General features: G+C 48.1%; 1 long non-coding RNA gene across 1 annotated transcript; it reads right to left on the bottom strand.

Annotated features, from left to right (window-relative positions):
- Window positions 1-11722: 11722 nt before the first annotated feature.
- LOC121493749 lies at window positions 11723-14345 on the bottom strand. Its single transcript, XR_005988547.1, has 2 exons — window positions 13901-14345; window positions 11723-12583 (listed from the first exon to the last, which is right to left on the bottom strand). It is a non-coding gene; the product is annotated as an uncharacterized LOC121493749 (long non-coding RNA).
- Between the last annotated feature and the right edge of the window lie 6540 nt (window positions 14346-20885).

Raw genomic sequence — 20885 nt, 5'->3', positions numbered from 1 at the left:
CACCTTTGTTTTAAAAACTTCCATGGTGTTATCACACAGGGGAGGTTGATAGCTAAGTGGCAGTATCTGTGATGAGTTGCCTGCAGACTCAGAGAGCCGGAACTGCAGTGTGGTCACATAATAGCAAATGGGACCCTTCACGTGTGATGGAAGTGGGGTGTATTCAGGGGTAGGTTATACCCGCAACCCAATTTTCACAGTTGATATCACACATGGGAAATTGGGTTCTACTCTCTGAACTACACCCCGCAGAGAAATAGCAACACACCAGGAAGCGCACAGAGAAGGTGATCAGGATGGGATGGGCCTCCAAACCATGATGACTACTGTGGGCACTGGTTGTTTTGGTCCAACATCCATTCTCCCTTGTTCTAGAAAGAGCTCTATGATTTTTCATAGGGTACCCACCCACCTCACTGCATGCATCAGGTAGGTAAAATCAACCTCCAGTGGTGGGTATATGACCCAGGCCTGACCATTCCAAGGTGTCCATCTTCCTGGACACAGGGACTGACTTAGGGGTGAACATGTGATCCAAGCCCAGTCAAAGGGAGCCCTATTTATGGCCTTTTCTGGAACCACTGGGAAAGAAGAGATCTTTTTCTGCCACATGTGCTGAGCTGGTGGGACTTAGGCTGAGTCCGCCAAGGGCTGCCACATGGGGAGTGTGCCTAAGAATAATGTCAATGAGGAGGAAGGTGTAGGCAAGAAATGGGGACAGGTTCCTGAAAATGTTGTTTGAACACTTGGGTTCCACAGTGACTAACACTGGATTTTGCCAGTTTCACAAACCAATAAATTCCTTTTGGGGTCAGGATTTTGTCTCTTGTGATTCCGACTGACATAGCAACTGAGCCTATTTGGCCTGACGAAGGGTCTTCAAATTCTTAAAGTCAATGAGACTTTTCCATGTGGATCCTGAAAGGAGCAATTAGAGGACCTCATGAATTTGAGCTCCAGGAAGATAAGAATTTTCTATGGACAAATACTGCCCAAGGATGGAGCAAGCCATCCCTCTGAGCTTTAGTGAGCTCTCTGGCCCCAGAAAATGCCAGCAGGGACTGTAGGAACACCTATGTTGTGGTTATCATGAAGGCTCTTTGTTCATAGGATAGAGAATTGGGCAAATAGCCCTTGAACTCTGAAATATGATGATTCAACTACAAATTTGTGGTTGGGTGTGGTGGAGGCAACAACTCAGTAGGATTATGGTCTGGTGAAAAAAGACATCGGAATCAGAATCTTTGGGTCCTCATCTCTCTTTCATTGACCAGCTGTATGGCCCAAAGCAAGCTGATTAACTCTTCTGATTCATGTTCTCCATCTGCTCAAGTAGGGAATGGGGATGATGCTATCTGCTCTCTCAGGGAGATATTATGAGACTCAGGTACAGTAAAAGCTACAAAAAGTTTGAGGAAATTAATGCAACATCCAGATAGATGTAAGAGGCTGGCAGTAAGTGGTAAAGTGGAGAAGGACTGCAAGCAGGATGGAAGGTCCGAGTGGGACCACCCAGTAGCCATGCTTGGGTAGCAAGGGCATCCTCATGATTCCTATGGGGAAGAGTCAGGTGATATAAATGATGGAACTGGGATAGAGTGAGATGGCAGGTATCTGTGAGTGTGTCCTGTGAGCCTACCCTGTCTGAAGAAAGGCAAGTTCCAATTTGATAAAACAACTGAAGAACACATAAAGACATCTGTGGGGCCATATTTGGCTTATGGAGCCCAGTTTGTAGCCCCGTGACTAAATGAATAGGTAAAGAAGGACTTGGAAGCTGGCCTGTGTCTTATGATGAATGAGAGTGTTTCAGAAGTCAACTCATACCAACTCAAGGATCCATCTGTGGAAGGGGAATATGCCTGCCATGCTCAGGATTTTAGTCTATCAGATTCCCATTCATTTTCAGATGCTTTAGTGAGGACAGATCCCCTTATGCTAATCAGTGAAGCTTGGAAAGACCCTGATAAGTCCTACACACAACTCATGAAGTCTTCCACACAATGTCTACCGTCCAGGTGACTGGAGGCCCCACTCCAGACTCTCTCAAGATATTGGAGAGATCTGCAGGCTTGGTGATGGTCCTGTTCTGTCTACTGACTAGAATGAAGCTCCCGATGGAGCTGCTCAGAGAACCTCAACCAAGAAGGGTCAGGCCAGGGGTTTGAGCCTGGTTCTTCCTCCTTCCTTCCCTCCCCTTATGATGCAGTAAACCAGCCTAGGAGCTGCCATCCATGGTCCTGCTGCTCACGCCTGTCCCGTTCTCCCCAGGGACCTCAGCATGGATGTGACATTGGGACTTGTGTGGAGCTTTGGCTTTGGCAAGGTTGATTGGGACCCACATGTCAGCCTGGGCCACTTCCTCATCACCGTAACTCTGCGCCAAATAACAAGACCACGGGAATCTGCTAGCGCAGACCTGGAGAGCGCACTCCATTACTCTCTTTTATTCACTAGGGAGATTTATGTGGCCTATCTCCCTTCCCTTTGTCCACCTGCGAGGCCCTATAAGTCATGTCCCCGGGCTGACAGGTCACAGGGCCTGTGCCGCTGCTCTGTCAGAGTGAGTGATGCCGGGGGGTGATTGAAGGAAAGGAAGGGTGAGAGGTCAGCAGCAGACGGCATGATGGGAGTTGGGGATGTAATTATCACTCCCATGACATACTGCTGGCTGGCTCTCCCCCTTCTTATAATAGATATACACACTTGGGTGCAGCTTAAAGTGGGGGAGGGTGGCAGTGCTAAGAGGGGCTGGAGGGACCTGCCTGAACTAGCTGTGTGCCGTGGGCCTCGCAGGTGAGCTTCCAGCACCAGGGCAGGAGTACACCTGAGGCCCCCTGGATAGCAGCCCCTCCTTGCAGTGAGACAATTTCCCAAGGCCAAGGCGCAAAGCATGGGACAGAGAAGTATGGCTTACCTGTGTTCTTGTTACTCGCTCTGCCAGAAAGTATGGAGGAAAGGTACAGACAGAGCCTGCTCAGGAGGAAACTCCCCAAATTATCCAGAGCTGAGGTTTCACTAATTTTCTGGACAGCATGGCACTTCCCACTGGCATATAGTCAGTCAGGGGTGCCGAGCCACACGGTGACACAGGATATGTCAAGCCCCCACCTGCTCTAAAACCTCTCCCTCCCCCACTTGCCATGATGCCTGGAAGCTTCTCCAAGCGAGCTATCCCAGAAGACTGCTCTGGCTGCCTGTGAGGTGGGAGGGATAGGCCCCAGGCTGCCTGGGACTCAGTACACTGAATGACAACTAGCACCACTCAGCGTGGTCAGACAGTCCTAAGGGTGAATTCTAATGGGTATTAGGAAAAGTTAGGAAAAGTTATTCTGGAAAGTGGGCTTGAGAGAGGGCCCTGGGGAGGCCAGGCCTTGCCCAAAGTCTGTGTGCTGGAGTGAGGCTATGGAAGGCTTCAGAGAATCCTCAGCTGCACAGCCAGGTCACCTGTGGGCAGCGACTCCCTGCATGCAGGAGAGTCCCAGAATCAAGGTGGTGCCTGGCTGAGTCAAGTATCCACCTCTCTGAATTCACACTCTCGTGGGTTGCCTTCCATGTTGAATCAAGACTGGCCTGTGACTTGTAGCAAAAGGGAGGCTGTGCAAGTTCTATGCCAGGGGCTGAAGGTGCCTTCTGACTTCCATTTTTGGTCTCTTGGGGTTTCTGAGTGACCTTGTAAAGAAGTCTGGGTTATCTTCTTAGAAAACTTAATGTGCAGACAAAGAAAAGCTATGTGCAGAGTAAAGCCTAGAGGATGAAAGACCAAAAAGAGGGAGCAGTACCCATGTTCCGGCCATCCCAGCTGAGGGGCCAGGTATGAGAGGGAGGTCACTTTCAATCCTCTAGCCCAAATTGCAAACCGTAGGCCAAGCCCAGCCAAACCACATGGGGCAGAGCTGTTGCTGTCCTGGCTGAGCGCTGTCCATCAACCCCAACATCCTAAGCCATAAAGTGGTGATTGTTTTAAGCCATGTTACTTTGGGATGTTGGCTATGCAGTCATAATGACTCTCTTATCCATGGTCCCTAGAACCATCCTCCCCTGCTACTGGCCTCCTGCCAGCCACACCCCCCCCCCGAAGCCCAAGGAAAGACCCCTTATTGAAGCAGATACAGTTGTACCAACTAGAATTCCTACCCAGAGGTGTACCAAGGGTAGGGTGGGGGAATGGCCCATTCCGAATGCAGGCATTTAGAACTTAGACTCATAAAAGTTTTCCAGGGAAGAGTGTTTTATCACTGGCATGGTTTAGAATTGCTAGGACATGTTAGCGATAAAAAGCAGAATGACTTTCAATTATTCTCATGATTGTTTTTAAATTCTTTGAGACAATACACCCCTTATTGCTTGTACCTGCAGCAGACTATGCTCATTGATCACCCTTGAAATGCCGCTGATCTTAGATCTTCCGGTGACAATGTGAGCTTCAGGAAGGGAGAATTGGGAGGACGTTGGATTTGGAAACAGCCCAAAGGCCCAAAGAAGGAAGCACAGTAGGTTTTCTTGGGTCTGCAACGTATGTAGTGTTTTTGCAGGCGTTATTGCTTTGATCCTCAGGGAACCCTGCCTGCATTTTGGCAGAGGGAGGTAAGAGGCTCTCCAGAATGGAGATTTGCCTGAGTTCACAGAGCAAAGACATGGTGAGGCTGCATATGGACACAAGGCTTTTTCACTTTGGACCACAGAACTAATGAAGGTGGAAAAGTGAGCCCCTGCCCTGAAGCCTGGGACATCCCGGACAAGGCCAGGGTGCTCTCTGACAGAGGCTATGGCAGCCTCCTCCTAAATTCCTTTCTGAGACTTGTATCCTCCTTTTCACAGCCACCCCAAGGAATGAAATCCTGCTCCTCCCTGTCTGTTTTACAACCCTGACATGTAGTGTAGTGGTGAAGTGGTCCTGGAAAACCTGGGTTCAAATCCTAGCTCTGTCCATAACAACAGAACTATTTGACCCTGGACAAATTTCTCAAACTCTCTTTGCCCCTCCCCCTTTTTCTCTTTCCCTCTAATGGGATTAGCAAGAGGATTTATTTCATTAAAACTGATATGAGACTTAAATGAGTTGATATACATAAAAAATGTAGCCTCTGGCCTACAATATTTTTAATTAAGAATCACTAATAAAACTTTAGAGGCAGGCACTTTAAGAACAAACATTAACTCATTTAATTCTTCTAACAACTCTGTACGGTAGGTACTATTATTATTCCCATGGAATAGATGGGGGACTCAGGGCTCAGAAAGGCTAAGTGACTTACTGGGGGTCACACAGCTAGCAAGTGGTGGGGTCTGGATTCAAACCCAGATACTTCTGCCTCCACACATGGACTTCACATCAACACAGAGCTGTGGTCAGTAAGTATCAGCTATTTCATTTTACCTATTTCCCCTGAAAAAACTCCAGTATCTCCTCTACCTCTCTCTCCATGTCTCTTCCATAGACATTATACCAGGGTCCTTTTCGTCAAATGGAAAAAAAAAATCAGAACAGTTAAAGCAGGTACCATTTCCATCCACCAAGGAGGCAAACATTGTGTGGTAACATCAAGGATCATCAAGAGTGTGAGGAAGTGGGTACTTTCATGCACTGCAGATGAAAGTGTTTGTGGTAAATCTTTGAAAGGATTATTTGGGGGCCGGGCGCCTGGGTGGCTCGTCAGTTAAGGGTCTGACCTGTGATTTCAGCTCAGGTCATGATCTTGTGGGTCATGATATCAAACCCCACATTGGGCTCTGCACTCAGCAGGGAGTCTGCTTGAGATTCTCTCCCTCGCCCTTTGCCCCTCCCCCAATTGGCTCTCTCTGGATATAAATAAATAAGTCTTTAAAAATATTTATTAAAAAAAAGTAGGGATTGTTTGGAAAAGATAATTAGAATTAAAGCCATGCATTCCTTATGAACCAACAATGTCACTTCTTGGTATCTTTTCTAGAGAGACATATGCACGCATGCATGAGGTGACATGGGCACAGTGTCCACTTCTGCATTGTTGAGAGTGACAAACCAGGAACAAAGTAAGTGTCTATCAACAGGGGATGGCTGCACAAAATACAGGGCCACATCCTGCCCTGCCCACTGTGGAGCATCATGGAGCATCATGCAGTGGTGAAAACAATGTGGGAGCTCTGCAGGCCCTCCATGAAAGGCTCACCAAGATAGTGTCTGTTCACTCATTCATTTAACCAACAAACATTTACTGAGCACCTGCTGTGTGTGCCAGGCACTCTTTTAGGTCCTGGGGACACAGCTGTGAACAGGGCAGACAAAAATCCTTGACTCTGTGGAGCTTCCAGTTACTGCTGAGTGAAAAAAGCTAAGCTGCAGAGCAACACATAGAAAGCCACTTATGTAAAAACGAACCCACACCACAGAACAATGATGATACATGTTTTCTAAGGGCATTCACATATGCATGTAAGTACATAGGAAAAGAACTGAAAAATACACACCAAATTACCAAAAGTGATCATCTCTGGGAGATCAAGAGGAAAGACCAAGACTTAAGGTTGGCTAAACATTGTCATTTATTTTATGATAAGAATTTGCTTTGTATTACTTTTAAAATGAAATTTTAATATTAAAATAGGAAAAAATTGATGGGATCCCTGGGTGGCTCAGCAGTTTAGTGCCTGCCTTCAGCCCAGGGCCTGATCCTGGAGGCCCGGGATCAAGTCCCACGTCGGGCTCCCTGCATGGAGCCTGCTTCTCCCTCTGCCTGTGTCTCTGCCTCCCTCTCTCTCTCTCTGTGTCTCTCGTGAATAAATAAATAAAATCTTTAAAAAAAAAAAAAAAAAGAAAAAATTGATCAAGGAATGGGCTTCCTATGGCCTCACCCCTGAAATTAAACAAACCTATTGCCTTAATCTACTCAGGCTACCAGAACACGATGCCACAGACCAGGTGATTTAGATAACACACCTTTATTTCTCACAGCTTGAGAGACTTGGAAGTCTAAGATCAAGGTACTGACCAGTTGAGTTCCTAGCAAAAGCCCTTTTCCTGGCTCGTACAGAGCCACCTTCTCACTGTGTCCTTGCAGGGCAGAGAAAGGGAAAGACAGCTCTGGCTTCTCCTTTTATTCTTGTAAGGATGCTGATCCTATCATGGGTCCCCACCCTTATGACCTCATCTAAACCCAGTTACCACCCAAAGGCCCTATCTCCAAATACTATCACATTGAGGGTCAAGGCTTCAACATATGAATTTTGGGGTGACTCAAACATTCAGTCCCTAACACCTGAATTCAAATCCCAGCCATTTACTGTGTGGCTTTGGCAAATTATTATTCTGTCTCAAACCCTATTTACTCAGCTGTGAAATGAGGCATACACCCCTCACTTCCCTGGATTGTGATTTTTGAAAGACCCATGTAAGAAATGCCTGACCTATAAATGTGAGTCCCATTTTCCTGAACCCTGCTTCCCTACTGGGCCTGCACCAGACCTTCTCACCTCCCTGCCAAACTTCTTTGACCTCATGCATGTGACTTCCTGTCCTTGAGCCTCTGCATCAAGGTTTGTGAATGGAGAAGACGTGACGCGGGTGCCAACGTCCCCCAGGCCAAGCAATCAGGAATGTGCTCATGGTTGTCCAAATTTGGGCATATTGATTTGTTACAAGAAGGCAAATACAAGTCATGGGGAACTGTGGGTTGTCTGTGGGTTGTAAGAGAGTGTTAGAAATGAATTATTGTAAGATTTGGACTCATGGTAGGTGATATGGGGGAGGATTCAAGGAAGTGGGGCTTTGCTCTGGGCAGAATGCTGTCAGGAAGTTGGAGCAGTTCTATGATTGGGTATCTTAATGAGGCTTACCTAGAAGGAAACAGAAATAGATCTAGGTTAAATCTATAATTGGTAAAGAAGCAGGCATCAACCAGTTAGTCCAGAGAGGGGAGTAGTTGGTCATTTTATGTTTTGGATAATGTTCTTGTTTTTGTCTATGTTAAGACATGATCTTGAGGCAGTCTTGTTTTCACCTTGATTCATCACGGTTACAGAGTGGCTTCGTCTGATGTTGGTGTTCTGTGAAATTGTTTACAGTCACCAGGAAAGCACCACAGTCTACCTGTGAGTGCCAGGTCAGCTCTCTGATGTCAGAAGCAGCTTTTCTCCTTCTCATGTGTGAACATCTTTGAGGTCAAAGTATTTTTAGGGTCCTTAGCTTGAGTTGGAGAAAGAGGATGACATTAGCCCTGTTCTTCCACCTTTGCCCAGGAGAACTCCAAGGGCTTCTCTGGCCCCAAGCAGTACCCAAGATGATAGGGTACCCAAAGATCAGGAATCTGCATTCTCAGCAGCTGCAAAGGCAGATAGGTGTGAATTCAGAATAGGAGTGAAGTCAGAAGAGGAATGTAGCAGGTGTGTGTGTGTGTGTGGTGGGGAGATAGAGGGTGTTTTCTGTTGAGAAGGTAGGAACACTATTCCCAGCCCAGTGCAGGGCTCAGGGATGATGGAAGAAGTGTAGAAGGTCCTGTGGTCAGAGAATCAATGCATGATAGTGCTGCAGAGATCACTTGGAGCATCAGGGGGAGCATAGACTATTTATACTTGCAGAACTTTTCCTCAAATGAAATCCTGTGCATTAATCCAGCACAGGTCACAGACATCAGTGGAGCCACTAAAGCTGAATCAGAGGAGCAGGGTATCTGGAGCCCCACCTACTCCTCCTCCTGGAGCCCCCTTATCAGTGGTCCCTGAATCATCACTGAGGACCCCTTAGAACTCTAAGGGTTGCAGGGTTAAAGTCCCTTATCTCACTCCATACTGCACTTTCTAAAAGCCTAGAAAGGAGTGGTTACTTATTCAGGGAACTACCTCCTTACCTATCTTCTAGAGTCTACTGGGTCCTCCATGGTCTGAGGGATTTTGTTCACATCTCATTCAGGTCTTCTTCCAACAAGATTTTTACTTTCAAGAACTTCTCTCTGGGAGATGTTGGCTAAAGGGTACAAAGTTGCAATTATGTGGGATGAATAAGTCTAGCAATCTAATGTACAGACATGATAACTGTCCCTAATAATACTGTATTGAACACTGGAAATTTGCTAAGAGGAGATATCAGATGTACTCATCATACACAAAATTGTAACTGTGTGAGGAGATGATGTGTTAATTAGCTTGACTGTAGTAACCACTGTGTATATGAATATCAGATCATGTTGAACATCTTAAATACTTTTATTTAAAAATATATAATTAAAATATTTTTTTAAAATCTCCCCTTGATGGTAAGAAGGCATGATAGATTCTTCTAGAGTACTAGAACTCTACCATATTTTGATTTGAATACATGAGTATATATATTGTATACAGAAGGCCTCTGGCTCTAACTCAAACGTGGCTCCCACCTGCTCGTAAGAGCCAATTATGTGAATCTCTTCCCAGCTCTGCATTCAGTGGCATCATGTTAGTGACTTGAAATTGGCCATGCTGGGATTTACACCATGGTAATGGGCAAAGTTACAATCAGGGCTTTTTTTTTTTTCTCCTGAAGAGCCGGTTAAACATTTACCAGCACATTGCTGGGTATATATATATATTTCTTCTCTGTTTCTTTGCTGCTCTCTGAACAGAGCACTTACTTTGTTTGCTGTGTTGAGTTGAGGGTCATGTCCATTCCTCCTACAAGGCTAGGGATTGTTCAAGAAGGATTGCATCTTCCTGGTCTCTGGGACATGCCTGCAGAGCTTACATGCCCCAGACCCTTACCAGAGGCCTGTCGAATGAATGAAATGGGCTTCAGAAGAAGATATAATATAAGAAGAAAGAGAGAAGAGAGATTGGGTCTGGAGGAAGAAGAAACTGCCCCACTGACTAGGTCACACTGTCAAACTAGGGGTGACTCTTTAGGAACTAGAAGGGCCAGCGTGGTTTGGAATGTAGTCTTACTTGGTGGAGGAGCCTGACCAAGCAGTCTTTGAGATCTCCACCTCCGCAACCTCACTGTCACAGGACACGGCTGTGAATAAGAACATCAAGTCAGAAGCCACTCTGCCACGCTGGCTGCCCCAGGCTGTGAGCTTCCTGGATCTGGCACGGAGACATTACCTCCACACGCACAACCTTCTAGACTCTTCTGGATCCTCCAGGACTAGGGGATTTCACTCTCACATCTAAGCCAGGCCTCCTTTTAACAAAGGTTTTTATTCTTAAGTGTCTCCTTGCCTGGAGGATGGACATGTGAGGGAGGCAGCTGGCCTGCTAGAAATGTTCTATAGCTTGATCTGGGTGATGGCCACACGAGTGGTTGTTGTCTGTAAAAGGTAACCACCCCCTACACTTAACTGTGCATTATGTGTGAGTTATACATCAATGAAAAAGTAAAAGAAAGAAAACTGAAATCATGCCCCTGTTGAGGAAGGCGCTAGCCCAGCGAGCATGCCTCCGTCACCTGCAGGGGATCCTGAGCCAAAGGCTAGCAGGAATCGAGGGCCTCTAGAGGCTGGGCTAACCAGGAGAGAGAGAAGATGGAGAGGCAGTGAAAAAAAGAACTCTGGGGCTTCCCTGCAAAGACAAGGGTGGTAGGGCCATTTGGGGTCCGGCCAGAGGAAGGCATTGGGCTTGGCGGAAACCCTTGGGAATGCAGAGGGCAGAAAGGAGCCTGGAAGGAAAGCCGGGGCTGCGCTTGCTGGGCGGTGGCCAGAGCCAGTGCTTGCGCTGTGCTGTCCCAGGCGTCTGTCTAGGAGGAGGGCCGAGGCAGGCTGGGGATGAGGGGAGGGGGAAGACAGCGTGACTGCGTCTGATCTACAGTGACGAGTACCAATGTTAACTGTCACCTCTCATCTCCAAACTAAATCACACCTGGAATTGGAGGCGCCGAGGAGCTGATAGAGTCAGCCTCGCAGAGGCTACAAGTCAATCAGTGCGGAGATGCGCACGGAGACACCGGCTCCATGAGGCCGGGCGCCTTCATTCATTCTGGGATTTACACTTGTCAGGCTGCCGCCTGGGGGTGGACAGGAGGAGGGGTGGGCAGGCTGGTTTCACTCCAGCTCCACTTAAAACTGGATGACTGGCGGCTTCACTCCAGGGGCGCTGCAGGTTAGGTCCACTTGCTTTTGCTGCGCCTTTACTTCTTTATCCTCTGGGTCATTCCCCAGGGTCAGGGGACTTTCGGATCAGTGGACTTCAGTCTCAAGGAACAGAAAGAAGCCCAGCAGTGGGCAGATTGGGAAAGATGGGTGGTCTCAGGGCCGGCAGGGGTGTGGGGGTACCGGCTGTCCAAGCAATGCTTGCCATCCTGGGAGCATATAAGGGGAAAAGAGAGCTCGGTACTTAGAAGGCACCAGCCGGGGCATATGTTTGGAAGGGAGCAGTGAGGCCCTGTGGGGGAAGAGAGATAGATTTAAAATGACTACTTTGGAGCAATTCTGTGGTCAAATGAAATGTAGCCAAATGACTTTGTTTGGCCTTTTCTTCATTCCTTTACCCATTCGGTCAGTGGTATTCAGTGAGGCTCTATGGAAGGGCTAAGAATCCAACAGTACAGAGCCCCCATATCCTGCGAGAAAGGAGGACTTAAAGTGTTAAGAACTTCTCAGGCTGACATTTCTGTCACAGAATTAGTCTATGAATTGGTAACCACTATCCCTCCATAATCCTCTACACGTTTATAAAGTGCTTTTTCACATATGAACATAACTGTGCTGAGGGCTGTGCCAAGGAAAATGCCTGGAGATATAAATTCCAGATGGAGAGAAAAAAAAACACTGGGTTTCCATTACTGTTTAAACATCTATTTTATTTTTGTTACTATGAAAGTAATATTACTTTATAACAGGAAATTTGGAGCAATAAGGAGGGGAAAAATCACCTAAAGATGAAGCTAACATTTTGATAGCTTCCTTCTTGTCTTTTTTCTTTTGTTCCTCCTTGTCTCTTTAACTTTTTTTTTTCCTCAAAAGCCCATAGCCCAGGGCATGTCCTATGTCACTCCAATGCAGAGTTAGGGTGGAAACTTCATTTTTCTCTTCTGACCCCCAATCAGAGTGGCCCCTGAGGACGAAGCTTCATCCTGCCTGGTGCCCGGGCACAGAAATGGTGATATAGGCATTCGGCAGGCTGATCTCTTAATCCAGATTGGTGTAGTCATTTGAAACTGAAAGCAGCTCCTTTTTATGTCGCCTGCTTCTCGGCATTAACTTCTCTTTGATGTAATTTTGGCTTCCGATGCTTTCTTCCTTCATGGGTTAGATTAGTGTGAAATTGGCCTGGCTCCTCCAGAGACTGCAGTGTTAAGCTTCAAATACTTGGTCCTTATTGGAAATCCTTAACCCACATCAGGGGAGAAAAGTGGCAGCATTACTTGGGAGTAGGGGGGGTGGGGTGGAGTGGCGGGGAATGAGGAGGAGGATTGGGTGTAGGGCATCAGGGAGAGAAGTGCTTATTGGCAAGAGGAGGATGGGGAAGTTGAGACTCCTGTCATGTATTGACTGCTGAAGATCTCCTCACCTTGATGGTGGGGGGATGAGTAAGAATGGATCTTAGGGAACTTGAAGATGGTTTAATAGGGGAAGAAATCTTGTTTCTTGGCTGGAGCTCTGGCTGGAGCTCTGGCTGGAGCTGTCCAAAGGTCTTGGTTCTGAAAGGAAGGTGACAGTGTTTGGGAAAGGAATGGAGCAATGTCACCTTTCCTAACCCTGTCTAGATCCCCGGGGCTGGGCCTGCTCCTGTGAGTGCTCTATCTGGTTCAGGTGTGACCTTGAAGTACATACAAGACACAGTTACCAACGTTCTGTGAGACCTGGCAGAAAGAAGTCGGTCCCTTTACCTGTTCTGTCCTGTTCTCTTACCTCCTCTCATCTAGTGGAGAAGAATGACAATTTATTTTTGTTTTCTAAAAGATTTTATTTATTCATTCATGAGAGGCACAGAGAGTGAGGGGCAGAGACACAGGCAGAGGGAGAAGCAGGATCCCTGCAGGGAGCCCAATGCAGGACTTGATCCCAGGACTCCAGGATCATGCCCTGAGCCAAAGACAGATGCTCAACCGCTGAGCCACCCAGGCGTCCCAATAATTTATAATTGAGCTAGACTCCTGGAGGGAGTACTTAAAGGCAAGGGAGACTCAACTGAGCATCTGACCCAGGAGAGAGTTTCTGCATAGTTTTAAGGCAGAACCGGTGTCTGTGTGTCGGGGCGGGGGTGGTGGTGGTGGTACTCCTGCAGTTGATTTGGAGGGAAGAGATACTCCAGGTTTGGGATAGCACCTCAACTTACTCCTCAGTGACACCCTCAGACCTCTGCACTTAAAATCAGATTGCTGCCTGAGGATATCATTGGAGGACAGAAGCTGCCAGAGGTGACTCTCATGGCCAAACTGGCCCATGCTGTCTATAGAGGAAGTAATCACCAAACTATCTGACCATCGGAGTGTCCTGGAGGAGCTTCAGACACTCCATTCAAAGACAGTTTAGTTCCAGATATTTCAAGTTGGTTATCAGCCAACATAAACTTTCCCCCTGTAACTCCCACCCACTTTTTTCTGCCAGACTACCCTTGACCTTTACTTGTGTCCCCAGCTCCTGTCCCGGTTTCTATCCCTTCCTGCAATGCTTCATTCCCCAGCTTTGGCCCGATACCTCCGTGACCTTTCTTTCCTTGGCGGGTTCTCAGTTCTTCCCTTCACTCCCAGCGGGTCCTTGCACCCACCTGCCCACTCACCTGGATCCTTGGGTTTGTCTCCTGCTTCCCCCCAGCTCGGCCCACCTGTCCCCACTCGGTGGCCCTGCCCTACCAGGTCTCTGCAGATTGGAAGGGCCCTGGCCCACTTGGGTTTATTTAGCCTTGTGCCTCCCTGTGCATGGGCCCTCCTCTCCCTTTCTTGAGTCCGCAAATCACTCCTTCCAGTGTCAGCCGGCAAATTGGTTTATCCTCCCCCCAACCCGGCTTTCATTACCTTGCCGAAATGAAGCGATATCTCCTCGGCGGAGGCTTCCCGTCCGTGCCGCCGCTGGCATAATAAATGAAGACAAAGTGCCGGCGGCATAGACCATCTCTCCCACCGCACCACCAGCCGCTGCCAGCTTCATTATTCGCTTAAGTTGCCGGAGAGAATTACTTAACCCTGACCCGTGTATTAGGGGCCTGTATTAATGCCGCGACAGGCGCCTCTTACGGCAGAGAACAATTTATTAGTGCCGAAACAGGCTGCTTTTCTCTGTCATTTTTCCAATCTGAGCTTTGAACACACATCATTAAACTTGTCTGACTCTCTCCCCTTCTCCATCATTCCTTTTTCATTTTTTTAAACAGAAAGCACCGTGCAGAATGGAGATTGTTCTGAAAATCTCCAAGTGCCTCTCTCTCCCTCTCTTTTTTCTCTTTCCTCCTTTTCCTTTTCTTTTTTTCCTCTTTCCAGTTCTTTCCTTGTCCTCTATTTTGGTTTTGGTCTCTTTGCTGGTGGCTCTCCCATTTTTAGGGTCAGAATAAAGATGGGAGGGAACAATTTGGCTCCAGGAAGAGAATCCCTTTGGGTGTGGGGGTTGGGGGATAGAAACAACAGAGCTCCCTAGGAGTCCCCTGAGCCCTGAGTCAGTCAATCTGAGTTGCCCTCAGATTCCTTTTCCAGAGGCAGCCTGGCCCCCTTTTGTGTCTCCAGCTGGGAGCCTCTAATTTGAAACCAGGCCTTGGGATGATTCTGGGAGCTCAATGACCCCAGTGTGAGGAAGGACTGGGCAGGGTTCCTGCTTGTCATAGGGACTTTATCACGTCCACATCTGGGAAAGGAAGTGGCGAGGGGTTCAGAAGCATTCCAAAATGACTAAGCAATGTCTGAAACACCCTGTGCCCCGGTGTGGTAGCTGTGTGCTGCCATAGGGCCACATCCCTGGCTGTCCCTGATCAAGGCACACGGTGTGGGGTTCGGGTGTTGTCATCTCCAGCTCCCCCTGGGGCTTTGTCCCACCTGAGCTCCACCTATAGCTTCCATGTGCTCCCTGGCCCTGGTCCTGGCTCTTCAGGTATTGCACACGCCCTTGTCTCTAACACCACTGCTGCTCAGAGCCACAGGAGGCCATTCCAATGCAGCGCTTGCCCCTTCTTCCTGGTAATTCTCTCCTGCCTTCTGTACTGGGGACACATGTGGCCACCGTCTTAGTTCATGTTCCCTGAAAACAGAGCTTGAGCAAATTTGGGCACAGGTAGGTGAGAGCTGACACCAGGAAACAGGGATGAGGGGTGGACAAAGTGAGGCCAATAAGAAGGAAAGGCCAATTAAAGAGTGCATTATCCAGAGGGCTGTTATAGGAGTGGGCTTGACTCCTCCAGGGCTTCTGAGCTCCGTAAAGAACACCTCCCAGAATCACCCTTCTGGAAAGCCTTGGAGTGTTTACCCACAGGTTCTTGCTCCCCATTGGCTAAGGGTTGCCCCTGGGGTATAAACTCTCCCATACCCCTCCACTGCACTTGTGCATTGCTTGAGGGGTACTGCTGAGCACTTTCTTCTTGGAGAGGTTCCTAGGGCAGAGAACTGGAGAGAAACATATAGTGCTTCTTGAGGCCCGTGTGCTTGGGATGCATTCACCTGCCATAGTTACAGCTATGGCTGAAATCAGAGGTGCGCCGAGAGGATGTGAGGCAGCATCAGTGGCATCCACTCCTGCCACCACCCCACATGTCTGCCTCCTGTCCGCATGCCTCCCCCTCAACTCCCAACCTGCAGGGCCGCTGGCAGTTCCCAGCTCTATCCAGGGGCTGCTGACACAAATGACAGCACAGACCAGACAGAAACATAAAGTGAGGCAGGATGGGGTCAATAAATAGGAACTGTGGGGACTGGCAAATCAGAGAGTAGAGATGATCTTTTAAAGACAATGACACAATTTAAAAAACCTATGCTATTAGACAGACCTTTCTGGGGGGCTAGGAAATTTGACTGCAGACTCCCAGTTTAGCATCAAGGTTGATGGAGTCTTTTCTATTTTTTTTTTAAGACTTTATTTATTCATTCATGAGAGACACACAGAGAAAGAGAGAGAGAGGCAGAGACACAGGCTCAGGGAGAAGCAGCTCCAAGCAGGGAGCCTGACGTGGGACTCAATCCCGGGACTCCAGGATCACGCCCCAGGCTGAAGGCGGCTGAAGGTGGCTGAAGGCGGCTGAAGGCGGCTGAAGGCGGCGCTTAAACCGCTGAGCCACCCGGGCTGCCGGGGTTGATGGAGTCTTGAGAGAAGATGTGACTTTTGTGAAGTTTTTACTCACTTTTTTTTTTTTTTTGCATTCTTTGCAACTTGAGCCAAGCCGACGGCTTTGGGACTCCTTTGGAAATAGGACTAGGGCAAGGGGCTGAGGGGGACCGAAGAGGAGGAAAGCCCATCGAATTGAAAAGGCCAGCGGCTTCCTCCCAGCCCAATCCTCCCCAAATTCCCCTGGCCTCCAGATCCCCACAACCCTCCCTCCCGCTTAGCTCAATAGCTCTTGAAAGTTCTCTAATCACCTCTCTGCTTCCTGCATTAATGAGCCTCTCATCTCACTGATGGCAATCAGAATATTTGCTTATGAAAGGGACACGGTTAATAACACGATTGCCCCCCTCCGCCTCCTTCCTTCCTCTCCTCCCCCCTCCCCTTCCCTCGCCCTCCACACAATTCTCTCAATTAACGATAGGCAGAAATTAATTTTTCCCTTCGATCGAAACAATTGCAGGGAAGCGGATTGCCAGCGTCGCTCCAGATAGGGACCGCTCCCAGCAGAGTGGAGAGAAAGGAGGGGAGATGGAGGAGATACGCACGGCCCTATCTGCAGGCACAGGACAGAGTAATACAAATGTTATCCTTAGAAATGTACTTAAAGAGGATATGTTTATAATTCGGAGGGGATTTTCGGGGGCTCTCCTGCCCTCCCTCCCTCTCCAGGGCACTCCACTCGACTCACTTCTGTATAGCAGAACCCAGAGTTTGTTGGGAATTTTGCTATTGCTGCCTCAGTGAGTGGAGTGGCCTGGGGTGAGAAGGGAGAGCAGATTGCGGGTGGTGGTGGTGCCCAAGGCCATTGTCCTGAGTCCACTAGTGATAGTGCTCTCTTTGTGCCCGAAAGCCAAACATCAAGTGTTGATCTGGCTGTTTGTTGTATGGGCCTGGCTTATTTGCCATGTTTCCCCTACCTTCTGTGCCTGCCTGGACTTTTGGGTTGGGCCTCCTTCCCAGCCCATTTCTCCATCCAGGTAGGGAGGCCTTCGTGGAAGCCAAGATCGTATCTTAGCAAGGTGGGTAAGAGGACACAGACTCTGGAGCCAGACAGCTTGGGTTTGAATGCCGCTCGGCTGCTTAGCAGCTCTGTGGCCACAAAAGTGAAGTAACTTGGTTTCCTCATTTGTAAAATGGAGATCACACGTACCTCATAGGGTTGTTAGTAGGATGGGATGGGTGAGTATTGGTAAGTACTCAGAATAGTACTTAGTGGGTAGCAAGTGTTATTGGTATGTTTGGTAAAGAAGTAAAAAAAAAAAAAATTTTTTTTAAAGGCCCCTGTGACAGTCAAGAATTTGTTGATCCATTCATTCAACAAACATTTGCCGTCCTATGCAGGACATACACATTTTAAAGATTTGGTGGGCTCAGCGCTCCAGTTACAATATGGGCAACGGTGGTATGGGCAGAAGTCACCAGAAGAGTGGCGCGAGGGGTGCTATAGGATTTCACAAGGAGGAAGGAGGGAAATTCAGGCGGGACAGGACAATCAGGGTTGGCTTTACAGAAGGGGTGGCCCCTGAGCTGAACTCGGAAGAGTAAGTTGAATTCTGTCTATCGTTGGGGAACGTCCGTCGCTATTGGGCTCGGGGTGGGGTGGGGGGGCCAAGAAAGGGTGCCTCTATCTGCAATGCCAACAGGTCAGGAGGGCAAGTTAGAGACCTGGGGGGCGTGGCAGGGGGAGGGAGGGGGACTCGAGTCGGTCCCCCGCCCCTCCCCCCTCGTCATCACCATATGCCTCGGGGTCCACCCCACCCCCCCACCCCACCTCCACCCCTCGGTCCCAACTCTCCCCTTTCTCTCAACATCCAAGAAAGATTAACTTCTCTCGCGGCGAGAAAGTTATCATTAGCAGAGAATTAAAAGAGTGATTAATGGGGCCCCCCCTCCCCAGGCCTTATCTGGTGGCGGTGAGCTGGACAATGCAGCGGGTGGGGAGGAGGAGAGCTGGAGAGGGAGAAATGGAAAACAATAAATATTAAGTGCAAAGGGAAAGAGAAAAAAAGGGGGGGGCGGGGGAGCTCCAGCGCGGTTCCCACTTGTTAGATTGAAGGCGCCTCTCCAGAGGGGGGAAGGCTCCAAATTGCTAATTAGCGCCTCTGAAAAGGCCCGGCTCTGATATGCGCGCGGCTGAAAGGGCTCCGTTAATGAAGCGGCGGCGAGCCCGCTTCCCTTTGACCGGCCTTGCTCCCTCCCGCGAGCCCCGGGCCGCCCGAACAATGCGGCGGGGGGCGCCGGCTCCCCCAGGCCTCGGCGGGACGGCCCGGGCAGCGCGCGCGGGGAGCGGCGCGGCGCCCGCGAAATGTGGAGGGGGAGATAAGGCCGAGCGCAGGGAAGAGGCTCCCTCCCAGGGGCCCAGGGAAAATTTGCAGTTATTATGAAGGAGATGAGACAGATTAAAAGCCCTTGTGTTCGCCGCTCTGCCCCTTTATTTAGTGGCTTCATCTAGGAGATGAAAGAAGTTGGAAATGACTTTCTCTGCTCCGCGCTGCGAGAAGCTTCATGGCACATTTCTTGACTTTATTCCTTCTTTTGTTTCTCCCTTCCTTGCCTTTAACCCCTGGCACACTTCACTGTGGCCACAGGCACCAGAGGCCGCCAAGTGGGGGGACTGGCGGGGGCCTCCCTCGTTGATTGAGCCCTGGCCGCCAGACCTCGGAGGTCTGGGGCTTCTTATGGTTGATCCCCCGGGGTAATGGCCCAGCCAGGGTGGGGAATGAGCTTGCCATCCCTGGGAGCCCCCAGGAGGAGGCTGGGTGACCCGAGATCCTGATGGATTAGGGCTTCTTCTAGTGCCCAGAGGGTAGCACGGCATTGCGCACAGGGACTCCACAGCCGAATCACCTGTGTTCAAACCCAGACTCCACCACGCATTAGCAGAGACCTGGGGCGAGTTACTTCACTTCTCTGGGCCTTAGTTACCGATCTGTCAAATGGGGACAATGATCATATACTAATACCTACTTCGTAGAGTAGGATACACTGATTGGCTGTGTAACTTTCCCTGGTTTTTCATGCCTCCCTTATTCTATACCTACTGTTGGTGCCTTTCCACGCTGACTCTGGGCCCAGCCGCATCACTGGCTTTGGCCAGCTTGATTTAAACAAAGGCATGAAAAAGCACTATGTGTTTCTATCTTAGCATGTGTGCCTCTGTGTGTACCTGTCTTAGAAATTACCACAGTCATAAGAACACACCATGACTTGCCTCTGGCCGTGCAACTGTGACTGTAACAGCCTGCTGGAGGCACATGGGAAACATATCGAGGAGTGCTGAGTTGTGCCGGACAAGGATATACTAAAGCAGCCAGACCTCAGTTGACTGAAAATACATGAGCAAACTTAGCCAACCTGCCAGTCCTAGTCCAGATGGGTAAGGCTTTCTAGAAAGCTTATGGACTTGTGAGAAATAATAAGTAGGTGTTGTTTTAAGCAACTAAATGTCAGGGTGGCTTGTTATGCAGTGTTGCTATACAGTAGATAACCAATACACAAATTGGTGCCTAGACGTTTGATGTTGCCAAAACCAAAATCAAACAAAACCCCATCCTAAGACACATAGCAATGGCTTTAGGATTGGAAAGCAAGTGGAGTCCAGAAAAGATGATAAATTGCTAGAGCAGGTTGGACAAAAGCTGACCTGTATTATGTATGGTGAAACAATCAATAAAACTGTGGTCTGAGGTAAATTTGGAAGGTAGAAAAAGTACTTAATGAACTTAGAGATTTAAGTAATGAGATTTGGTGGAATGTTGGAAGGATCATCTGGCTCTTACTAAGTGAATATAGTAAAGGACTATGAGAAAGAGATGAACCCTAAAAAGGCAACAACTGTTTGTCAACAGAATGTAGGGTATATAAAGGTCCCAGAACTTGCTGAATTGAAAGATAAAATTGTTTCTCATCTCCAGTCTCAAGATTCTCAATGTATCATATGGAACCACAAAAGGCCATGAATATTCAAAGGACTCTGGAGCAAAAAGAATAAAGTTTGAAGTATCGCACTATCTGATTTCAAAATATACTACAAGGCTACAGTACCCAAAACAGCATGGTACCAGCATAAAAAGAAACAACATAGATCAAAGGAACAGAATAGAGAACTCAGAAATAAATTCACACTCATGGTCAATTGATCTTCAACAAAGGTGCCAAGAACACATAAAGGAGAGTCTTTAACAAATGGTACTAGGGAAACTGGTTTTTCACATGCAGAAGTATGAAACTGAACCATTATCTCATTCCATATACAAAATTAAACTTAGGCATCTGGCTGGCTCAGTTGGTAGAGCCTGTGACTCTTGATCACAGGGTTGTGGATTTAAGCCCCATGTTGGATATGGAGATTACTTAAAAATAAAATCTTAAACAACAACAACAACAACAAGATTAAATTCAAAATGGATTAAAGACTTAAATGAAAGACCCGAAATCATAAAACTACTAGGAAAAAAAAAACAGGGACAAAGCTTCTTGACATTAGTCTGGGCAATAATATTTTGGATATCACTCCAAACACCACAGTCAACAAAAGCAAAAATAGACCAGTGGGATTGCATCAAACCAAAAGCTTCTGCAAATTGAAGGACATAATCAACAGAGTAAGGAGACAATCTATAAAACGGGAAGAAATATTTCCAAACCATACATTTGATGAGATGTTAATGTACAAAATATGTAAGGAACTCAACTCAG

This window comes from Vulpes lagopus, chromosome 6 (assembly GCF_018345385.1).
Source record: "Vulpes lagopus strain Blue_001 chromosome 6, ASM1834538v1, whole genome shotgun sequence".
NCBI lineage: Eukaryota > Metazoa > Chordata > Mammalia > Carnivora > Canidae > Vulpes > Vulpes lagopus.
Note: the sequence above shows the minus strand (reverse complement) of the source record. Positions and strands in the feature narration are given on the sequence as shown.